This window comes from Tamandua tetradactyla, chromosome 2 (genome assembly GCF_023851605.1).
Source record: "Tamandua tetradactyla isolate mTamTet1 chromosome 2, mTamTet1.pri, whole genome shotgun sequence".
Lineage (NCBI taxonomy): Eukaryota > Metazoa > Chordata > Mammalia > Pilosa > Myrmecophagidae > Tamandua > Tamandua tetradactyla.
In genome coordinates, this window is record NC_135328.1 from 4,928,282 (window position 1) to 4,949,260 (window position 20,979).

General features: G+C 38.7%; 1 pseudogene; it reads right to left on the reverse strand.

Moving 5' to 3' along the window:
• LOC143655444 (contactin-associated protein-like 3) overlaps window positions 1–20,979 on the reverse strand; it is a 231,340-nt pseudogene that overhangs the window by 164,994 nt on the left and 45,367 nt on the right.

The following is a 20,979-nucleotide window of genomic DNA, read 5'->3' on the forward strand; positions in this document are numbered from 1 at the left end:
TTACTCTTTTGGATTAATAAAGGTATTAGTCTTGACATGATTTCCTCCTAGGCACATGACCTCTTAGGGTAAGTGAAAGGATAGATTGCAATGCCTTGAATATGGCTTCCTTCTGACCTGCTTAAAAGGAAAACAAAAACGTTCATGGTTCCTCCATTACTTACATTTGAGGGAAGAGTCATAAGGGACTCTTGGGTAGGGAAGAAGAGTCAAACCACAAATTCTAGGCAGAATTTATATTGCTCTTACTTTACAGCATCTGTTTATAGTGACTCTGTCTGCCACACTTTCAGCTTTACTAATCAGGGCAGAGCAAGGTTTTAAACAGGTATGAGTTACTTCTAAATATTATATAATAAATGTTTTAACAAAATAAATACTTTAAATAAAATTCACAGAAGTTAAAAATAATTTCCCAAAAAGGGCACTGGCATATAATCAGAAATTGTATCACTGCAGCAAAAAAATTTAAAGTTGTTAAGATTCTTGAAAATCTCAAGTAGATATATAGCTTTAGCTTAATAAACATGGCTAAATAATAAAGGATACACACTTCTTCAAGTTCAAAGCCTCTCTGCCTGAACTTTTCACACAGAGAAATTGCTTATTATACTTTGAAACTTCAGTGTCTTTCAGAAGTATCAGATGAAATCATAGGAAATAAGATCATAAATTAATTCTTCTATGTGAAATGATGAAGAGGCAGTACCTAAAATCAATTGCACACGACTTCTATATTTCTGACACTTCCTCACTATTTAAAGGTATAATAACAAGATTCTTTTTCAATTATTTCAATGAAATATGTACCTTACCTTCACTTTGAAAATGTCTTCAGTGTAATTCTTCAGATTCTGCTTCTCTAATAGGTTTACAGTAATATGTACCAATTACATTTTTTTTTGTATGCTGTATGGTGGGGTCACATTTCACTCTTTTTCCATATGAGTATCCCGTTATTGTAGCACCATTTTTTAAATTTTATTTTTTGTTTGTTTGTTTTGGGAAGTGCATGGACTGAGAATCAAACCTGGGTCTCCCACATGGCAGGCGAGAATTCTGCCACTGAACTAGAAACTTACCCAGATGCTCTCTTCGCATCAGTATTGTTTCCAGTTTCACCCACTGTTCCTGGACATTAGCAGGTAGCTTGGTCACCCAACTGGAGCTCCGGTACCCTCCTTGGGTGGCCACAGCCATGACCTCCATTCTCTCTCCAAGGTCAATCTGCAGCCACTGGTATTTATCTGACAAAGTGGGGACCAGCTACCAGCTCCTTTGGTTTAGAAACAGAAAAAGGAGTAAATAATTAGAGGAGGAAATTATATAACACCTATGCTCCCAAAGTGGAAAATATTATTAGATCGTGAACTTAAAATATAAGAAAATAATAGATTCAAAACAGAAACAAAAAAGATAAAAAGGTCATGTGTAAATGGATGGACTCTAAATGAATTGCTTTCACATTGAGTTTGACTCGCTGACTCTCTGGAGTGCAGGTGTCCCACTGAGTGGAGAAGGGGCTTGATGCGACATGAGTGGCCCCTCTCTGCCCCCGTCACCTGGTGGAATGGTTTATTTTATGGGTCTTGTACAAGACTTGATTTAACCTATCATAAGAGATTAGATTTCTACCACAGAAAGTACAGTATTAAGCACTGTGGAAACAAAAGTGGATAAGACACATCCTTGTATTCAAGGAGTTGACACTCTCCTAGGACAAACAGGCATTTAACAGGACAATTCAAGGTGAGACACAGGTAGAGCCCTGAGCACGCTGCTCTCCCTGGAGGTGCTGTGGGGAAGGCTCAGGGAGAATCCCAGACCAAGCAAGGCTCATTCTGCTTTGAATGACAAGAAGTCCACAGGTATTCAAGAAGATCAAGGGAGAGCAGAAGTGTTTCCTTTTTTGTTTTGGCCAAACTCACATCCAAAACAAAAATCTAAGAGTGCCTGCTGATATCTATTGATGTTTTCCATTTTCCCAGTCTAATAAATGAAATTGGGGACCATGCCATGAAAGCACTCCTGATGCACGCTTTCTCAAATAGTCAATGCCCAGTAAAAAGCTGTAAACAACAACCAATCCCCAGGGCGAGGAATGCAGCATGTTTTCCTTTCCTCACAGTTCTGCCATGTACCCTAAGCTCTGATAGAAAGGTCTGAAAGGCTAGACAAAGTTAGTGCATTGACATACATTATGCGTCTTCTCATTTTTTATAACGATTCCCTCTTGAGTTAAGTCTTCAGTGCCATGGCTAACGTAAAGTAAGCACTCAAAAGGTTGGTATTATTTTAACATAGCTAGGAATGATATATCACACTCACCATGTGATATGTGAAGGTATCACAGGGAGGTACAGAGAAACTTGCTTATTAAGCAGCTCCTCAATTGATGGCCACGCACTAACTACTCCTTCCATAAAGTTCCCAAGCTTACAAATTCTTTTAAAATGCAGATTCTTTCTAATATTTCCTTTTCTTTGTAGTAGATCTTTGTTCAAAGGTTTATTTTCCTCTGAACATACCATTAGCACAACACTCTCCTTTCTTACCCAGATACTCAAATGAAAAATATAGATCCTTTCGTTTTGCTATTCATTGCTCTATATTTAAACTACTTGGAGAGAGTAAACAGGATGGAGAACTGTAGATCCCAGCACTGCCCATGTGATTGACACTAAAATCTTCCTCTCCTTTCTTAAGTTAGCTGGGAGGGAGGCGGAGGTGCTCCTGAATCTGGGTGATCTGCTGTGTGCTATGGGGTATCCCACACTTTTGCAGTATAGTTTTCCATTTGGGGGAAGATTTATTCTTGGATGATATAGGTGACATTTACATTTTTCCCCCTGCCATACATAGTGCGTGGATTTCCTCAGCCCTCAGTGGAAACAACCTCTATAGCTTCTTCCCTCTGCACGTTCTTCATTACAACTTCATTTTTGTGGATGTGATGAACTACCACCTTCCCACTTGTAGATCTAATTTAACAACTAAGATTTATTAAGCAACTGAGCACTCTGTGCCAGGCACAGAGTCATTGGTATGTGGATCTTGTCATTTCATTTCTAAGGGAACTTTAAGGCCCTTATTACCCTTTCGTATGGATGAGAATCTTGCAGCTGGGAAGTGACCAACAGAATTTGTATCCAGAACCTGTGCTCTTAACTTTGACTTATTATTATCAGTATGCTATTTTGATGATATGGATGGGATTTGGTGATCCTTCCACAAATGCAGAAAGGATGCAGTGGGTTTGGAGAGTGAAGAAGTTGGTTCCCTCAAGAAGCGGCCCCTATGCAGGGGGCACTTTCCACTCTGATATGTGGGTGTGCAGTGAGAGTGGGGGATATCCCTTGGCATTTTTCTGCCAACATCTAAAACATCTCCTGTTCTTTCCCAGGCTCATCTTAAAGTTTAATTCATGAAAATTCCTTCTTGCACTCATGACCAATAGTCCTAGGTACAACACTGCTACGTTAGCATACCCTTTTCTGTTGTATTCTTTGACTGTTTTTATTGATCTTTCTAAGAAAAATTGGGAGAAGATGAAATAAATGTCACTAGCCAACTCATCATCTTAGCATAGAATTTTGGAATTTTGTACATTTCAGATTTTATACATATCAGCTTGAATCTCTCAATAACAACTAAACAGTTTGGATTTCTTCCCTCATCGTGATTATTCCATATTGATAGTACACTCTTTAGCGTCTGCAAGTTTTTTGGTATTTTAAGTCATGTCAAGAGATGCATTTACCCATGGGAGCACATACAGAGAAGCACAATGAGAGAAAATGGATCAGAATGTTTCTGATGCGTTGCCCTGGGATCACGGGTTTTCATACGGGGCCCAGGGACCCTTGGATGCTACTTCTGCCCAACAGAGTTTGTTTGTTTGTTGTTTGTTTTCTTAGCTGCACTCCTCAAAAAAATCTTGACATGTTTTCAGTTACTTGATCTTATCTGCGATAAAGAGGTAGTACTGGTAGACAAATAAGCCATATAGTGAAGCCATTAGTGATAAGATAATTAAACATTGGCATTAGCAGGACATTTCATCAAGATAGTACAGCCTTGGGAAATCTGCAGCCCCAGCTGGGCTGCTGGGTTTTGAGGACGTGCGACTGTGTGCACCCACTGAATTTAATGCTAACGGGGAATGGAGGGGATGGCAGGAAATATGCTGTCACTAACCTGGCACTGTTGGATAGCCCTAATCTCTTTGCCTTTCTTTGCAAAGGCAGCTTTGCAGACTGGTACAGGAAAGCACTCTGGTATGGTGGAAAAAAGGAAACCAAGACTAATGAAAGCCTTGATGCATTGGTAGAGTTGAGGTCACAGGTGGGGTGTGACATAATCCTTTCTACTCTGCAGTCTTTAAAATTTAGCACACAAGGAACAAGAGCTCTGAGCGTGTCGTACCAGTTCATCCTCTTCCCCAGTCAGAGTTTTTTCCTCCACTTGCCTTCCTCCTTCCCCTGCCTTTTGGCCTGTCCCTGCACCTGAGTTAAAGGATTCCACTCAACACAAATACAGCCAGAGGCCCCATCACAGAGGCCAGCACGCTGGTGAATGGCAAAACCAGCATCCTGGCTGTTCCTTGCGTACATTCCGATGGCTACTTGTCGGGACTGGAGTGAGATTAAGGTGCTGAGCAAATTACCTTGTGGTCTCTCACCCTCGATCCCGCTCGATGAAAGGGAGGGCTTAGCTTTAGGGGACGGTTATTTTCTTAGAAATCATCACTGTAATTTCCCCAGGGATGACGAGCTTCGCAATTATTCTGATCCCAAGTGATCACACAGCATGGCACCTTATTTATCCATTGCCTACCAGCTCTAAACATCAGAGTTCTGAGGGAAGTATTGCAGTTTTCCCAGATATTTTGCAATGGAAAATAAGGAGAGGAAGGGAAACGAAAAATTGTCAAGCGTGCATCGTATGCTGAGGTTCTACCAGACACTTCTATGCACATGATTGCATTTTATGGCTAAAAGAGCCAGTTGTTTTGGTTTAATCACCTCCATTTTTACAGGTGAGTAAACAAGACAACTAATTTAAGTACGTGTGATGATATTATTTTGAAAATCAGCTCCTTTTTCAATTCTATCCCTGTCCAAAAACATATTCATATGATCTATTCATCACACAGTACTTCTTGTTTATAAATAATTTGGCTGAATTATGTCTATATTTCTTTTGTTTTTGCCTCTATGATAACTCCGTATTTTGTTCAGGTTCTGTAGTCACATGTTACGACCTAGGGGAGGTGAAAGAAAAAAGCTAGGTAGAAGCCTAGGCAGGAGATTTAATTACCTTTGACTAATAATATCAACAACAAAAGTCTCATCACTACAATACCTGTCCCATAACCACAATACCTGGCCATAAGTAGCAACACTGTCAAAGAGTATACACACTGACCTTGCATAGAAGGGAAATTATTCACAGGTAAAATAATAATAATAATAATAACAGGTATTATCATTATTAATGCCTTCCTCAAGGTTTAATAAGTACCAGGGAGGAAAAACAGCCAAAGGCACAAAATGTAGATCAGCAAAGTAAATGCGACTTAAAGAAACAGAGCCCAAGACTATTAGGGAACTTATATACCCAGTAAATTGCTAAATTGAATTTATCATAAAGGGACATTTTGCTCTAAGATAATTACATAGTTTCAAATGTAATTTCATACAGATGTGCTTGTTTTCCCTATCATCAAATTGCATCTTAATTCACAGGAATCATTAAAATTGCAGTATTGTCTGGAGTGAGGGGGAAGCGGTGGTGGAGAGAGAAAGAGAAGAGCTTACCATTACTGGCCCCACATTATCCTATGATTATGAGCTTTTCCAGGGAAGAAGAATGGGCTTGGTTTTCAGTAAATTCTCTCCTCCCTCATTCCAGTTCCTGAGATTTATTGAGCTTTATTCTTCTAAAACTCTTGTCAATAATCCCATCTGTTTTCACTTTAGTTCTTAATTCAATTAGTAAAAAAATGTTCTAACCACACATATATACTATTTTAAGTATTATTGTCTTTTTTTTTTCACATGGGCAGGCACGGGGAATTGAACCCAGGTCTCCATCACGGCAGGCGAGAACTCTGCCTGCTGAGCCACGATGGCCCTCTCTGTCTTTCTTTTTAAACCATGCTATTTGTGTTACAACCTGTCTTTCTTTGCTCTAGCTCTCTTTCAACTTAGCAGGCTGAGGTGGGGAAAATGTTCTGTCCCTTGAAAGTGTTTTCTCAAGGAATAATTGATCCTGTGGACAGTTCAGCATGTATATAACAGTCATTTGTGAGATGCCCTCCCTTACAAAACACATCTACAACCTTAATAGCTTTGAAATGAACAAATTACATAGAAAACAAATAAAAAATATCATATTACAGTGTTAAAATTAACCACATCAATAACCACATTAAATGTACGTCATCTAAATACAACAATGAAATTGCAGAGATTGTGAGACTGAATAATAAGGCAAGATCCAATTATGTGTTGCCTACAAGAAACACACTTTAAATACAAAGACACCAAAAGCTTAAATGTAAAAGTGCAGAAAAAGATGTTCCATGCTAATACTAGTCCAAAACAAAAACCAGCTGAAATGGGTATACCAATATCAGATAAAGTGGTTTTCAGTGTAAAGAATATTACAAGGGTTGACTATGTCATTTCATAATGATAGAGTGGTCCATTTTATCAAGAGGATACAATATACCCTGCATATGTGCACCTCACAACAGTTTCAAATACATGGAGCAAAAATCCATAAAGCTTAAAGAAAGACAAAATTCGTAATTGTAATAGATTTCAATACCCACCTTCCAACATTTGATAGAACCAGTAGTATAAATCAGGAAGGGGAGAGAAGTCTTGGATGTCATGGTCAACTGGTTAGCTCTGACTGACATTTAGAGAACACTCCACCCAGCAGCAGCAGGATGATTCACATTCTTTACAAGTTCACATGTAACCTTACAAATCTTATTCAACATATCACATTCTAGTTCACTGAATAAGTCTCAGTAAATTTAAAATAATTTGTCACATAAAGTATATTCTCTGGAATATACCCTGGAATTAAAACAGAAATCAATATTAGAAAGATTTTTGGGATCCCCAAATAATGGGAAATGAAATAACTTCTAAACAATCAGTGGATTAAATAAACTAAAAGGGAAATTAGAAAGCATTTTGAATGGAATGAAAATGAGAACACAGCATACAAAAACCTTGAGATGGGACTTCTGACTCTACCCCAGAATGCAGAGAATTAGGGGTCTTTTTTCCCGTCCTTACGGCAAATTTCATGTTCATGACCTTTGTCACATCAATGGAGAGTTGTGCTCACAGAATAATGAAAGGCCCCACCTCTAGAGATTGAAGGAGGCTGCAGGAAAAGAGGAAATGTGAGCATGAGCTCAGCTGGAGCAAATGCAACCAGACACCAGCAAGCCTTCAGCTGGAAAAGTTAACAAATTGTTGAAGACCAAGAGTGAGCTGGTGGGGCAGTGCATGTGTCTTGGGCACATCACAACTCGGGGGAATTTGCACTCTTCTTCAGGCTCTTTCTTGGACACCCACAGAAAAAAGTCAGAAAGAGCCCCATGAGTTACAGGACTCAACCATGTTCCTCTCCCCTAGTGCTACCATGTCTTGTGTTTTTATTCCATTTATATCTGTCATCTCATTCAATTCAATGAAAGCATCATTGGGCATTTATCATGCATTCTGTGAGTCATTTCATAGTACGTATAATCTCAGAATGTCATTTGGGCATGCAAGGACGGCATTATCTTCACTGGATTGACAGAAGCAATGAGGCAGCGGCGGTGGGTTTTAGTGTGATGTACAAAGTGAACACACAAGGAAGGGGTGGGAGGTAACCAGCATGCCCTGAGGCCAATCCCACCACTCTCCCTTCATCGTATTCCACTCCCCACACACAGCCTCTTTGTCTTTTTAAGGGAGTGATGAAACACTTCTTAAATTTTTCTTCTTTTTATTAAATGCCACTTATGTAAAGAAATGCAGGTGTGAAATGCCGAGAAATGAAAATTTAGTGAGTACTAAATTATCCATCTGTATGGGATTGATTGCGCAGTCAACCCAAAGCTTCCAGGACAAAGAAAGCAGCCCATTCATGGTAGTAATGACATTTTCCTTAAAGATATTATGTAGGTAAGTCCATTAGTGTTTGTGAAATCGCTGAACAAGTCCTGTATGAAAAGAGGCGTGCTTTTATTTATTATCATCCGTAATATGCAAATATATACAATATGAATGCAAAGAGAATGTGTTCTAGACGTTACTATGATGCATGTGCTATTGATGCACATTTTTAGAGGTGAGTGTCCATCAAGGAAGAGGGGTGGGACAGTGCAGCAGGGCTTGCCACCTTTGAGCGGGATTCACAAACACAGCCTGTGCTCACAGCAGCTGTGTCACCTGGTGGATAAAGCCCAATTTCCTAGTAGGTAAGGGGCCTGCAGGTACATTTCTTCCCTATTGTCCTGAGCAAATGGAAATATTCAATGGACACAGTCTAACTCTGTTGGGCTTGTTTTATGACATCCAGCTCACACCTGGGTGGTGTACCTGTCCCTGGCGGGGGGTGGGGGGTTCCCTCCTCTAAAAAGGAAGGGCTGCTCTAACCGAGAACATCCCTCTGCATCGGCCACAGGTTGAGACCTGCCGGCTATGGGGAACCAACGCCCATAGTGAAGCTGACCTGCTTCTTCCCTTCTGTGAATAAAATCAGAGCCTGCGTGAGCCCGGCTTTTGCTGGTGACAGACACCTGTATTGGGGTGGGTTGACGTCTCCTTAGGTGTCTCTCCTTTGGTCCTACACATGGTGCTAGAATTCCATAGTAAAGCTTGTCCTACCAAATTCTTTGGTGAAACACAATGACCTGAAAAGAGTCCAACTACAGGGGTCAGTATGATAGAAGATCGGGACTGATAAAAACAATATAGAGAGGTGATACCTTTCGCCCAGTTTCCCCCACAGGTTAGATCTTACTCCTTATAGTACAATTTCAAACTAGGAAATACACATTGGATCAATATCACTCCATACCATCGTACCACGTTTAGATTCCCATAACCACCACCACAATCAAGAGATAGAACCACAAAGACCTCCCTCATGTCTCCTCTTTGTAGCCACCCATAGCAACCATCAGTTCATTTCTCATCTCTACAAATCTCATATCTATATAGTTCTGCATTTTGGGAATGCCATTAAGGAATTAGAAAGCACATAACCTTTTTTCCCCAATATAATGCCTTTAGGATGCATCCAAGCTGTTCCATGCATCAATAGTTTGTTCGTTCTACTTGCTATAAATTATTCAATGGTATGGATGCACCCTTGTTTGTTTAACCATTTATCTATTGAAAGACAGTTCGGTTATTTCCAGTTTGGGGCAATATATAAAGTTGTTATGTTACAAAGTTTTGTCTAGAAACAAATTTTCAATTCTCTGGGATAAATGTCCAGGAGGGTAATTGCTAGGTTTTATGGTAAATGAACATTTAGGTTTTAAAGAAACTGCCAAACTATTTTTTGGGTTGGCCGCACCATATGACATTCTCACTAGCAGTGTGTAAGAGATCCCATTTCTTTGCATCCTTGCCAGAATTTGATATTGCCAAATGTTTTTATTTTTAACTTTTTTTTTTTTGCATGGCTGGGCAGGGAAGAATTCTGTCACTGAGCCACCGTTGCATTGCCCTATTTTTAACTATTTTAATAGGTGGGTAGTGACAGCTTACCATGCACCTAATTTGATTTTTCCATAATGGTTAGTGGTATTGACCATATTTTCACGTGTTTATTTACAATCCTTTACTGAACTCACTTGTTAATTTGAGTATTTTTGTGGATTCCTCGAATTTTTCTACATGTACTATCATGTCATCTACCTATTGACAGTTTTAATTCTTCCTTTCCTATCTGTAAACTTTTTCTCTCCTTTACTTCTCTCATTGCATAAGCTGGAACTTGTATAGTAATTTACGTATCAGTGGTGAAAACAGGCATCTGTCTTATTATCAATCTTAAAAAGCATTCAGTCTTTCAATATTAACCTTTTTAGCCAGAGGTTGTTTAAATGTAAATATTCTTTTCAACTTCATGAAATTCCCTCCTTTCTTAGATTTCTGAAGTATTGTCATGAACGGGATTCCCAGTTTTCTGAGACTTTTTAGCTTGAAATTTGTTAAATCATTGTTTTACATCTTATGATAAGATTATGTGATTTCCCTTCTTTAACCTGCTAATTAATTTTATACCTTTTATTTTAAAATACTTTTAATCTTACAGGACAAGTAGAAAAATAATACAAACCCGTAAAGAGAACTCCTACATACTCACACAACCCCAGATACCCAGATCCAACAGTTTTAACATTTGTCAACTTTGCTTCTTTCCTTCCTTTCTCCCTCCCTCCCATCCATCTACCTACCTGCACCTGTCGTCTATCTTCTGAGCTTTTGAGAGCGGGCTGCAAGCATCACATTCCTTGAGCACATCTTCCATGTACATTTCCTATAAACAAGGATCTCCACATATGTAATCTTAAGTGCAGTTATCAAATTCAAGAAAACTAACATTGACATAAAGCTTAAATTCTATACTCCAATATTTTCTTGTGGTCTAATAATTTCCTTTTAGATCCCATCCAGTATGATGTACCACATTTGTTATTATGTTTTTATTTATCTTTTTTTTAACTGTGGAAACATACATGCAACATGAATCTTCCCATCCAACCCCTTCCCAGCATACTGTCCAGTAGGATTAATCACATTCCCAAATGCAGCGCCCTTTCCACCACCTATCTCCAGAACTCTCCCTTCACTCCAAAGAGAAACCCCACATTCATTTTGCATGAACTCCTCATTGCCCATGCCCCATCACTTCCAGTTAACCTGTACTCTACTCTCTGCCACTATACGTTTGCATATTCTCTGACATTTTCTTTGTGGTTACATGGGCCTTATATTTAACATTCTAAATCTTGAACAATCCCATTTACTTGAATGCTCACCTACCTTCAGTAGTAGACACACACTGGGTGCCCATGCACCTACTAACTGCTATGCAGGTGTTATTCCATATTACATTTATACATTGCAAGTCCAAAGCCATTGTTTTGCCATTAGATTTTGTGCATTTGCTCTTTAGATCTTATAGGAAATCAAAGTGGGGCTATAAACCAAAAATATAATGGTACTGGTATTTGTATTTACCCATGTTATTATCTTTACTGGAGATTGAGATTTTTATTTATTCAAGTGGCTTTGGTCAATTGTCAAGTGGCCTTTCCTGTCAGAATTCCCTTTAGCATTTCTTGTAGGGCCAGTCTTACGATGATGTGGTACCTCAGGTTTTATTTATCAGTGAATGACTTAATCCCTCGCACATTTTGAAAGATAATTTTGCTTAATATGGAATTCTTGGTTGGCAATTTATTTGCTTTCAGCACCTTAAATATGTCTTCCCACCACCTTCTTGCCTCCATGGTTTCTGATGAGAAAGAGTCATCTGATCTCACTCAGGTTCTTTTGCATGTGACTTGTGTTTTTCTTTTACAGCTTTTGGAATTCTCTATCTTCAGCATTCAGCAGTCCAAAAAAATGGCATGATGTGGGTCTATTCGGTTTTATCCAGTGGAGTCCATTGAGCATCTTAGGTGTGTATACTCAAGTCTTTCAATAAATTTGGGGAGTTTACAGCTCATTATTTCTGTGAATATTCTCTCCGCCCTCTTTCTCCTCTTGGGATTCCCATATATATATTATAAGCTTATGGTGTCTCACAGGTTCCTCAGGCTGTGTTCATTTTTCTTCACTCTTTCTTCTTTCTGCTCTCAGACTGGATGATTTCAATTGTCCTAAGTTGACTGATGTTCTCTTCCATCTGCTCCAATCTAATATTGATCCCTTTTAGCAAATGTTTAATTTCTGTTACTGTGGTCTTCAGCTGGGTGTGCTTCTTCACCAAAATTTCCATTTCTCTATTGAAGTCTCTGTGTTCATCTATAGCTTTCCTGATTTCCTTCAGTTCTCTGTCCATATTTTCCATTGATTCCTTGATCATACGTAAGAAAAAAATTTTTTAAAGACTTTGTCTGGAATGCCCCTGTCTGGTTCTCCTCATTGAAGGCTTCTAATGCTTTAATATTCTCCTTCCCTGGGTCATTGCTTCCTGTTATATATACTATAATGTGTTATTGTTGGAATTTAGATTTTTAAGCATCTGTTTCCAGTTATTATTGCAACAAACTTTCCTTGAATGCTAGGAGCTAAGAAAAAACAAAAAGAAGGGAAAAAAAATCCCTTCCTCAGGCCTTGTAGATTGACGTGTGTGAGTGTTCTCCTTCATAGCTATCTACTCAAAAAGTTTGGACACTGGACCAGCCTGAAGCATAGGTGCCTCTACGGTCCTTTCTGTGCATGTGTCTCATCTTAGGCATGCATGTGTGGCCCTGTGAATTCCCCCTTGCGCTGGATAGGAATGCCTCCTCTTCTGTAGGAAACCGTTTCATCATGCCCCAGGCACTGCTCTGTGTATCCTACAGCAGTAATCTCTTGCACAAGGCAACACAATTTGACTGCTCTCCCAAGTATTCCATAGGAGAGCTCTGTGAGTTAGCAAGTTCAGGGTGGGGGGCTTGAGACCCTCAGTCACCACAACATAGAAAGGTTCAGCCATACACGCTTCCAGTACATGCACGTGGGTTACTCGGCTCACTCTGGAATGAGAACCAGGAACCCAGGCTGGAAGCACGGGCCAGCTCTGAGTTGAGCCATGGAGTGTTGGGGAAGGGGCCACCCAGAGTGCTTATAAGACCCTACTGCTTTTAAGAAGGTTTTTCCTGATTCAGCAGTCCTTTAACTGTTCTCTGGAGCTTTGGGAAAGCTGTCTCTTGCAGACCTCACTGGTTGTTCAAAGCTTCTGTGGTTGGGAGTTGGGGTTGAAGGCCTGAACCTTCTCAATCTGCCATCTAGATGGAGACCAGGCATAGCTCCTCATGTGGTTTTAAATACAAGAAGTATAAGAAAAGTGCAGTATTGATGGAATGCTCCTGAAAGATCTCAGCACATACCTCCACTGCACATCTAGGCCTCTGTGTTCTTAAACACAGTCCAGTCCTCTAATTGTGGAGATGGTCTAAGTTTAAAACCATGAATCAGTTTTGAAAGAACTGACAGGGACAGGAATCCAAAACTCATTAGTTGGGATCTTGTTTCCATTTTTTTTTGGAGACATTTCCCCAAGAGTGGTGCTTTCTGTTGAGAATCAAATAATGAAAACCTTCTAACATACCCTTCCAAGGGCCAAGGAACCATCACCCAACCTGGGGAATGATGGTCTTCTTGTGTTGAGGGAAGCTGTCACTGTGGAGCTGTTCACGTGCCATGTTCCTGTGTGCTACTCAATATTGTATGCCTACCTGGTGCCACCCAGGTTGTACTGGGTCTGTAAGCTCCCAGAGGAACTGCCACATGACAGGAACTGCCACAAAATCTCTGATGTGATAACTGACATGAAGGAGAAGGTAGGGCTCTTAAGTGGTCTGAGCAATTCTTGGCCAGGTCAGGGTGGAATTCTGTTGTTCAGAAGAGCTGTTGGTTTTATTGGGTGATCCTTTGCCACAGATCCCTGGTGTCTGGAAGTTATACTATAGCCATGTGTTTTGGTTTGTAAGCTGCTGGAATGTGATACACAAGAACTGGAACAGCTTTTAAAAAGGGAATTTAATTAGCTGCAAGTTTATAGTTCTAAGCCTATAAAAATGTCCAAACTAAGGCATCCAGGAAAAGATTCCTTAATTCAAGAATAGCTGATGGGTCAGGAACATCTCTGTCAGCTGAGAAGTCACATGGCTGGCATCTGCTGGTTCTTGCTCCTGGGCTCCATTCTTTCAGCCTCTGTTTCTGTGGGGGTTCTTCACTTTGCTTCTCCAAGGCTGGTTTTCATCTCTTGGTTTCCCTTGGCTCTTTCCAGGTTCTGGCTTGCTTAACATCTCATGATGACATCTACTAGGCTCTAAGCATCCTCAAACATCCATGTCTCTGCTCTTCAAGTATTAGCATCTGTGTCAGGTCTGAAGTTCTTGTCGGCCCTCTCACTGTTGACTCTCACTCTCTCCAAAATGTTTCCTCTTTTAAAGGATTCCAGTAAACTAATCAAGACCCATCTGGAATGGATGGAGTCACATCTCCCCCTAATCAAAAGGTCACACCCACAACTGGGCATGTGACATCTCTGTGAAGATAATCTGATCAAAACTTTCTGCCCTGCAATGTTGAATTAGGATTAAAATAAACAGCTACTCTTACAACATGGCTTTTCTGGTGTACGTAATACTTTCAAACCAGCAAACCTGTGTTAGCCCTTCAAAAAATGCACTGACATCTTTGTTGTAAAATGTTTCATCACATGGTATTCTGGAGGAATCACAGCTGTCACCATGGTATTTCTCTACATATTTGTCTCCATTTTCAGTTTGTCTCAAAGCTGGTGCAGTCACATTGATTGAATTTCGAATATTGAACTCATCCTGTATGCCCTGAAATAACCTCCAGATGATTGTGGTATATAATTCTTTTTACAAGTTCCTGAATGATATTTGTTAATATTTTATTAAGAATTTTTGCAACTATGTTCACGAGGGATATTGGTCTGTAATTTTCTTATTTTTGTACTATCTTTACTGGTTTTTGTATCAGAGTAATACTGGTTTCATAAATGATTTTGAGAATGTTCCCTCCTCTTCTATTTTCTAGAAGAGACTGAATAGAACTAATGCATATTCTTCTTTTCTGCCCAGTTCCACAATTGTTGAGAGAGAGGTATTGAATTCTCCAACTTCAGTTGTAGATTTGTCATTGTTCCTTTCAGTTATACCAATTTGAGTCTCATATTTTGCAATTGTTTGGTGCATGCACACTTATGATCTCCACATCTTATTGATATAGTGTCCCTTTTATCACTGTGTAATGTACTTCTCTGTTCCGGTAATTTTCACTGACCTGATGTCTGCTTTATCTTAAATTAATACAGAAACTCCAGCTTTCTTTTGATTTATGTTTGCGTGGTATATCCTTTCCCATCCTTTTACTTTAAACTTTTTTTCATTATATTTGAAGTGAGTATTTTAAAAACAACATATCATTTGGATTTGGTCATTTTTTTAATCGTCTGTTTTTTATTGGTATATTTAGACCATTTGCATGTTATATGTGATATGTTGGGACTCAAGTCTGACATTTTATTTGTTCTCTTATGTTTCTAGATTTTTTAAACTTGTTTCTCTGTTTTCTCTTTCTTGCTTTCTTATGCTTTATGGTTTCTTATGGACATTTAAAAAATCTATTGTGATTAATCTATAGTGTTTTTGAGTGTATAATTTTGTATATTTTTTAGTGGTTGCTGTAGGTATTACATTATAGATACAGAAATGATTATAGTCTGCTTAAGCCAACATTTAGCCAGGTCAAGTGAAGTGTAGAAATCTTACCTCACTTTATGTCCCTTATTCCCCCTTCTATTATATAATTTTCTTAACTATTTCATCTATATCCCTTGAGAACCACATTTGCAATATTCTAATTTTTATGTCAACTGTCAAACATATTTTAGAAAAGTCAAGAGAAGAATGAAAGCCTGTTATATTTACCCACATTTTTGCTCTTTCTTTTCTTTATTCCTTCCCGATTCCTTATGTTATCGTTTCCTTTCTGTCGAGAGAACTTCTTCTCAACATTCTGTCAATATAGATTGGTTGGCAGCAAATCTTCCTCACCTGAGAATGGTGATTTAGAAATTATTCCTGAAGGATATTATTGCTGGATGTATTGTTCTGGGTTAATAGTACTTTTCTTTCAGCACTTGGAAAGCATTATGCCTCTGCGGTCTCATGAAAAATCTACCGTAATTCAAGTTGGTTTTCTCCTATAAGTAATGCATTATTTCTCTCTAGCTGATTTTCAGATTTTTTTCTTTTGACTTTAGTTTTCAGAAGTATGATCGTGATGTGTTTTATTGTTGATATATTTGGGTTTAAACTATTTGGGGGTATGCTTAACTTCTGTTTTTTGCCAAATTTGGGATATTAGGCCTCCATTTCTTCAAATAGTTTTTTGGCTCAGCTGCTTTTTCCTCTTCTTCTGGGACTCTGATGACACGGATATTAGAACTTTTGTTATAGCCCCAAATGTTTCTGAAGTTCTTTAAAAAAAATTCCATTTTCTCTCTATTGTTCATAGTGTATAATGTCTATTTTTCTGATCTCACATTTTCTAATTTCCTCTGTCCTCTCTCTATTTTTCGTGAAATCATCCTTTGGGTTTTTATTTTGGTTAATGTACTAGTTCTAAAACTTCCGTTTGCTTTTTTCTACATCTTCTATTTCTTTGCTAAGACTTTCTACATTTTTATTGTTTCATGCAATTTTTAATTGCTCAGCGAAGTATATTTATGATGGCTGCTTTAAAATCCTTGCCAGATAACTCCAATATCTGTCAACTTGATGTTGACATCTGTTTGCTATCTTTTTTCATCCAAGTTGAGATCATCTGATTCTTGGCATGTAAGGGATTTTCCATGAAATATGGGTATTTGGGGCATTATGCTATGAAGTTCTGGATCTTACTTAACTCTTTTGTTTGGGCTGCATTTCTCTGAAACCTCCAGCAGGGAAGGGGAGTACCCCCCATTACACACGGTAGAAGTCCAGGATCAGCATGTGAGCTCTGCTGAGACCACAGGACTGCCTCCAACCATCAGGGTCCTAGCTGCCCACAGCCTTCTCTCAAACTACACTGCTGTGGAGGAGGGGATGTCATTACAACCTGAACAGGTAAGAATCTAGGTTCTCCAACAGGCCTTTGCTTGAGGGGCTGGGGCAATGGTTTTTCTATGGTGTTTGCCTGGAACACAGTGATTATTGTTGAAATGTTTTCTGTCTTTCTAGGCTGTCCTTTGGCTAGAGAGAGCAGGGTTTTCTTGGATATTGTTATAGCTTCTCCCCATGGCATTTCTGATCATAGGTTTAACCAGTTTCCAGTTTAGACCATATAGGCAAAAAGATAACACAGGTAAAGCACTTGTCTGGTTCCTTGGGAACCCCAGGATTCTCACCAGTCTACCTTCTTTCCTCAGATGTTTGGAATATCCCCCCCCCCCCCCACCTTTTTTTACCTTACTTAGCAGGAAGGAGAGGGAAAAGTTCATCTGTCTCATCTTTCTAGAAGCATCAGCCAGCAATATCTATGATGGTTAATAAAACTCCCATTTACCCTTAAGTGATTTCAGCCACCACTGGTGAAGAGGAAGTTTCCCATTCAGCCTCACCTCTGCCAAGTATGGGGAGTTTGGCTATTAAATATATTGCTTGCTGCTTTGAACAGGAAAAAGCAAAAGGATACAAGTTTTCAATAGAAAGAGGGGAACATAAGTCCTTAAATGGAGTGTGATGGTGTTCCACCATAAGAATAATTTATAACATTAAGGAACAATTAAATTTAAAAAAATCATGATGTATCAATAGTTTGTTTAATTTTATTCCTGAACGTTAATTAATTCCTTTGGCATATGACATTTTGTTTATCATTTTTCAAGTTGATGGACATCTAGTGTTTTTGTCTAGTATGAATAATATTGATATGAATATGTAAGTTTTTGTGTGGACATATATTTTCATTTACCTTGGAGGAATTGGTGGGCTAAGTATATGTTTTCTCTTCCACAGATAGCCAAACTATTTTCCAAAGTGGCATTTCCATTTTACATTCTTACCAAAAATATATGAGAATTCTGGTTTCTTCCAACCCATAAACATAATATCTGTCTCCATTTACTTAAGTCTCGTTTAATGCACCTCAGCTATACTTCGTAGTTCCTGATGTACAGACCTTGTCTCACACTTCTTTAGCGAGATTTATCCATAATGATTTATTATTTTTGATATTATTATGAATGGAATCCCCTTTTAATTTGGTTATCCGATCATTCGTTATTAACACAGAAATATAATGGATTATTAGAGAAATCCATCTATTGTAGATGAAGAACTACAGTTAGTAGTACAAGTATGAGAGTGTTCCTTCATAAATTAAAGTAAATGTATAACACTACTACAAGGAATTAATAATGGGGAGGTATATGGGGAAAATAATGGATTTTAATGTGTTGACTTTGTATCCTGTAACCTTGCTAAGCTTGCTTATCAGTGCTGGTATTTTTTGGTAGATTTCTTAGGAGTTTCTACATCCAGAATTGTGCCGTTTATACACGAGCTTGTATGGAAAGACCCTCCTTGTGTGGCTGGGTGTGCTAAGACTGCAAAGCCCTTAATGCTGGTTATCTTAACCATTCTCGTGGCTGCTTAGGCAGCTGGTCATCTTGAGAGAACAGGGTTCATCGCCCCACCCCCAGACAAAGGGCTGGCTTGCTTACAGCTTACTATAAATGCAGTGACTTTCCAAGCTCATTATTCCTCAGCTGCCGTGGAAATCTGCTGCAGGCATGGCCTCTCTCAGGGCCCATTGCCTTGCCCTGTGGGACTCAGGGCCAAGAGAAACAAATGTAAAGTGCTGATGTTCACGCTGCTCGCTGGGTCCTGAGTAATGGAGTCCTTTGTCTCAGATCCCACAGGCTTGTGTCTTCTCCTGCCATCCAAGAAATAGTAACAAGCTAAGTAATTAGCTTGTAAATATGGCACAGGAGGAAAATCCAAGTTCCAATGAAAGACTTTTTTTTTTTATCTGTATCCCTTTACATTATTATTATCATTATTTTGCTATTTTCTACTGACTAGAAACCTCCAATAAGACATTGAATAGAAGTTGTGAGAGTCCATGCCTTGTTCCCAATACCTTAGATATTCAGTCTTTCACTATTAAGTACAATAATAGCTATAGGTTTTTTTGTAATGCATTTTATCAAGTAAAAATTTTCCTTCTGTTTCTAGTTTTTAAGCATTTTTATCATTAATAAAATGACAACACCAAAAAAACATGGGACTAAGACTTAAAGAACCTCAGCACAAGAGAAGAAATGCAATGAACAATCAGCACATTAACATGCATTTGGAAGCATTAATCTTCAGGGAAATATACATTAAATCATAATGAGATAATATGCAAAAAGAATGGCTAAAATTAAGAAGGTTGATAGCAAATGTTGGTGAGGTGAAGCAGGAAGATAAGCAACTGGAACTCATCAGGCATTGCTGGTAGCAATTCAAGGGCTTCTGGAAATCATTTTGCAGTTTCTAAAAATGTGCACATACATCTCCTTGATGAATCTAAAATTTAAGTTTTATGCATTTATGCCAAAGAAATGAAAATCTATATCCACCTAAAGGTTTGTACAAGAGTGTTTATTGCAGCTTGATTCATAATAGCCCCAAACTGCAAACAAACCACCAGTGTCCTTTAACAGGAGAATGAACAAACAAACTTTGTTTTCCATATTTGTGCCATCAAAATAAATAAACTAAAAATACATGCAACAATATGGATAAATCTCAGAATATATTCACTTAAAGCCAGTGACAACAAAAGAATGCATACTGTGTGATTCTATCTGTCTGAGGTGCAAGAGCATGCAAGCTAAACAATGGTGATAGAAATAAGAATAGTGGATGCCAAGTTGGTAGAAGGCTAGAGGTAGAGTGAAAAAGGGCCTAGAAGAACTTCAACATTTTGCTCTGCTAGCCAGTTATATAGATAGATAAATAAATATTCGTCAAACTGCTCTGTGATGGTTGGGTTCATGTATCAACTTGGCCAGGTGATGGTGCCCAGCTGTTTGGTAAAGCAAGCACTGGCCTAACTGTTACTGCGAGCACATCTCATGGACTTAAGTCATCAGCCAGCTGACTGCAGCTACGGCTGATGACATCTACGATCAAGTAAGGGGACTGTCTTCTGGAATGAGATGCTCATTCCAATCAATTGAAGACTTTTAATGGAGAGGTGACAACTGCAGCAGTCAGAAGAGAGAACATTCCTCTCTACTTCAGCCCACCTGCCCTGGAGAACTCATTGAAGACCTTCATTGGAGTTGCCAGCTTGCAACCTGCCCTGTGGAATTTGGACTCATGCATAAGCACAGTTGTGTAAGACACTTTTATAAAATCCCATACTATTTAAAGATATCTCCTGTTGGTTCTGGTTCCCAGGGAACCCTGACTAAAACATGCATATTTTACATCTGTGCATTTCATTGCATTTAAACAATGCTTCAATTTCAAAAATGTTGGCCGCAGTTATGACCCTAAGGAATGTTAAAGTAAAACGAGAGAGAGAGAAAGGGATCAGGGGATCCAGAGACATCAGTCTTCAGACAAGTTTATCTCCAGCCAAGTACAAAATTATATACTAGCAAGAAAGGTGATAAAGGTGTTTGCATGCAAAAGCTATACAATGCAAAAACAAGTTCCAGGAAGTAAATACTTCTAAGGCTAGAATGTTAAGTTCCCTTAAGCAAGTCTCTTCCACACCTCATTGTGCTTTATCTGCATATCTCAGCTTCTATTAAGTTCCAGATCCTGAAAGCTTGAGTCTGTATTTCCTCTTAGACTTGTGTCTGCAAGCTTTAGGTTAAACAACAACCTTTTAATTCCTACACAAAAATATTTTAAAAAATTTAAAAATGGCCTGAGAGAATTAGAGCAAATATTTTTATGACTAATCTACGATAGCGTCTTTATGAATAGCTTGTTTGGGTGTCTTTCCCCTTCATGGTAATGATAACACATTTTAGATCAATTTTGATGGAATACAGCTGCATGTTGGCCAAGTATAATGTTATTTACATAAGCCTATCAAGACTAATTTAGTCACATACCTCTCCAATCAAAATGCATTTTGGCAGAGATAACCTGATGCTAATTTATTTGACCTGGTTTTAGCTGAATCTTTCAACATTTACAATATAGGC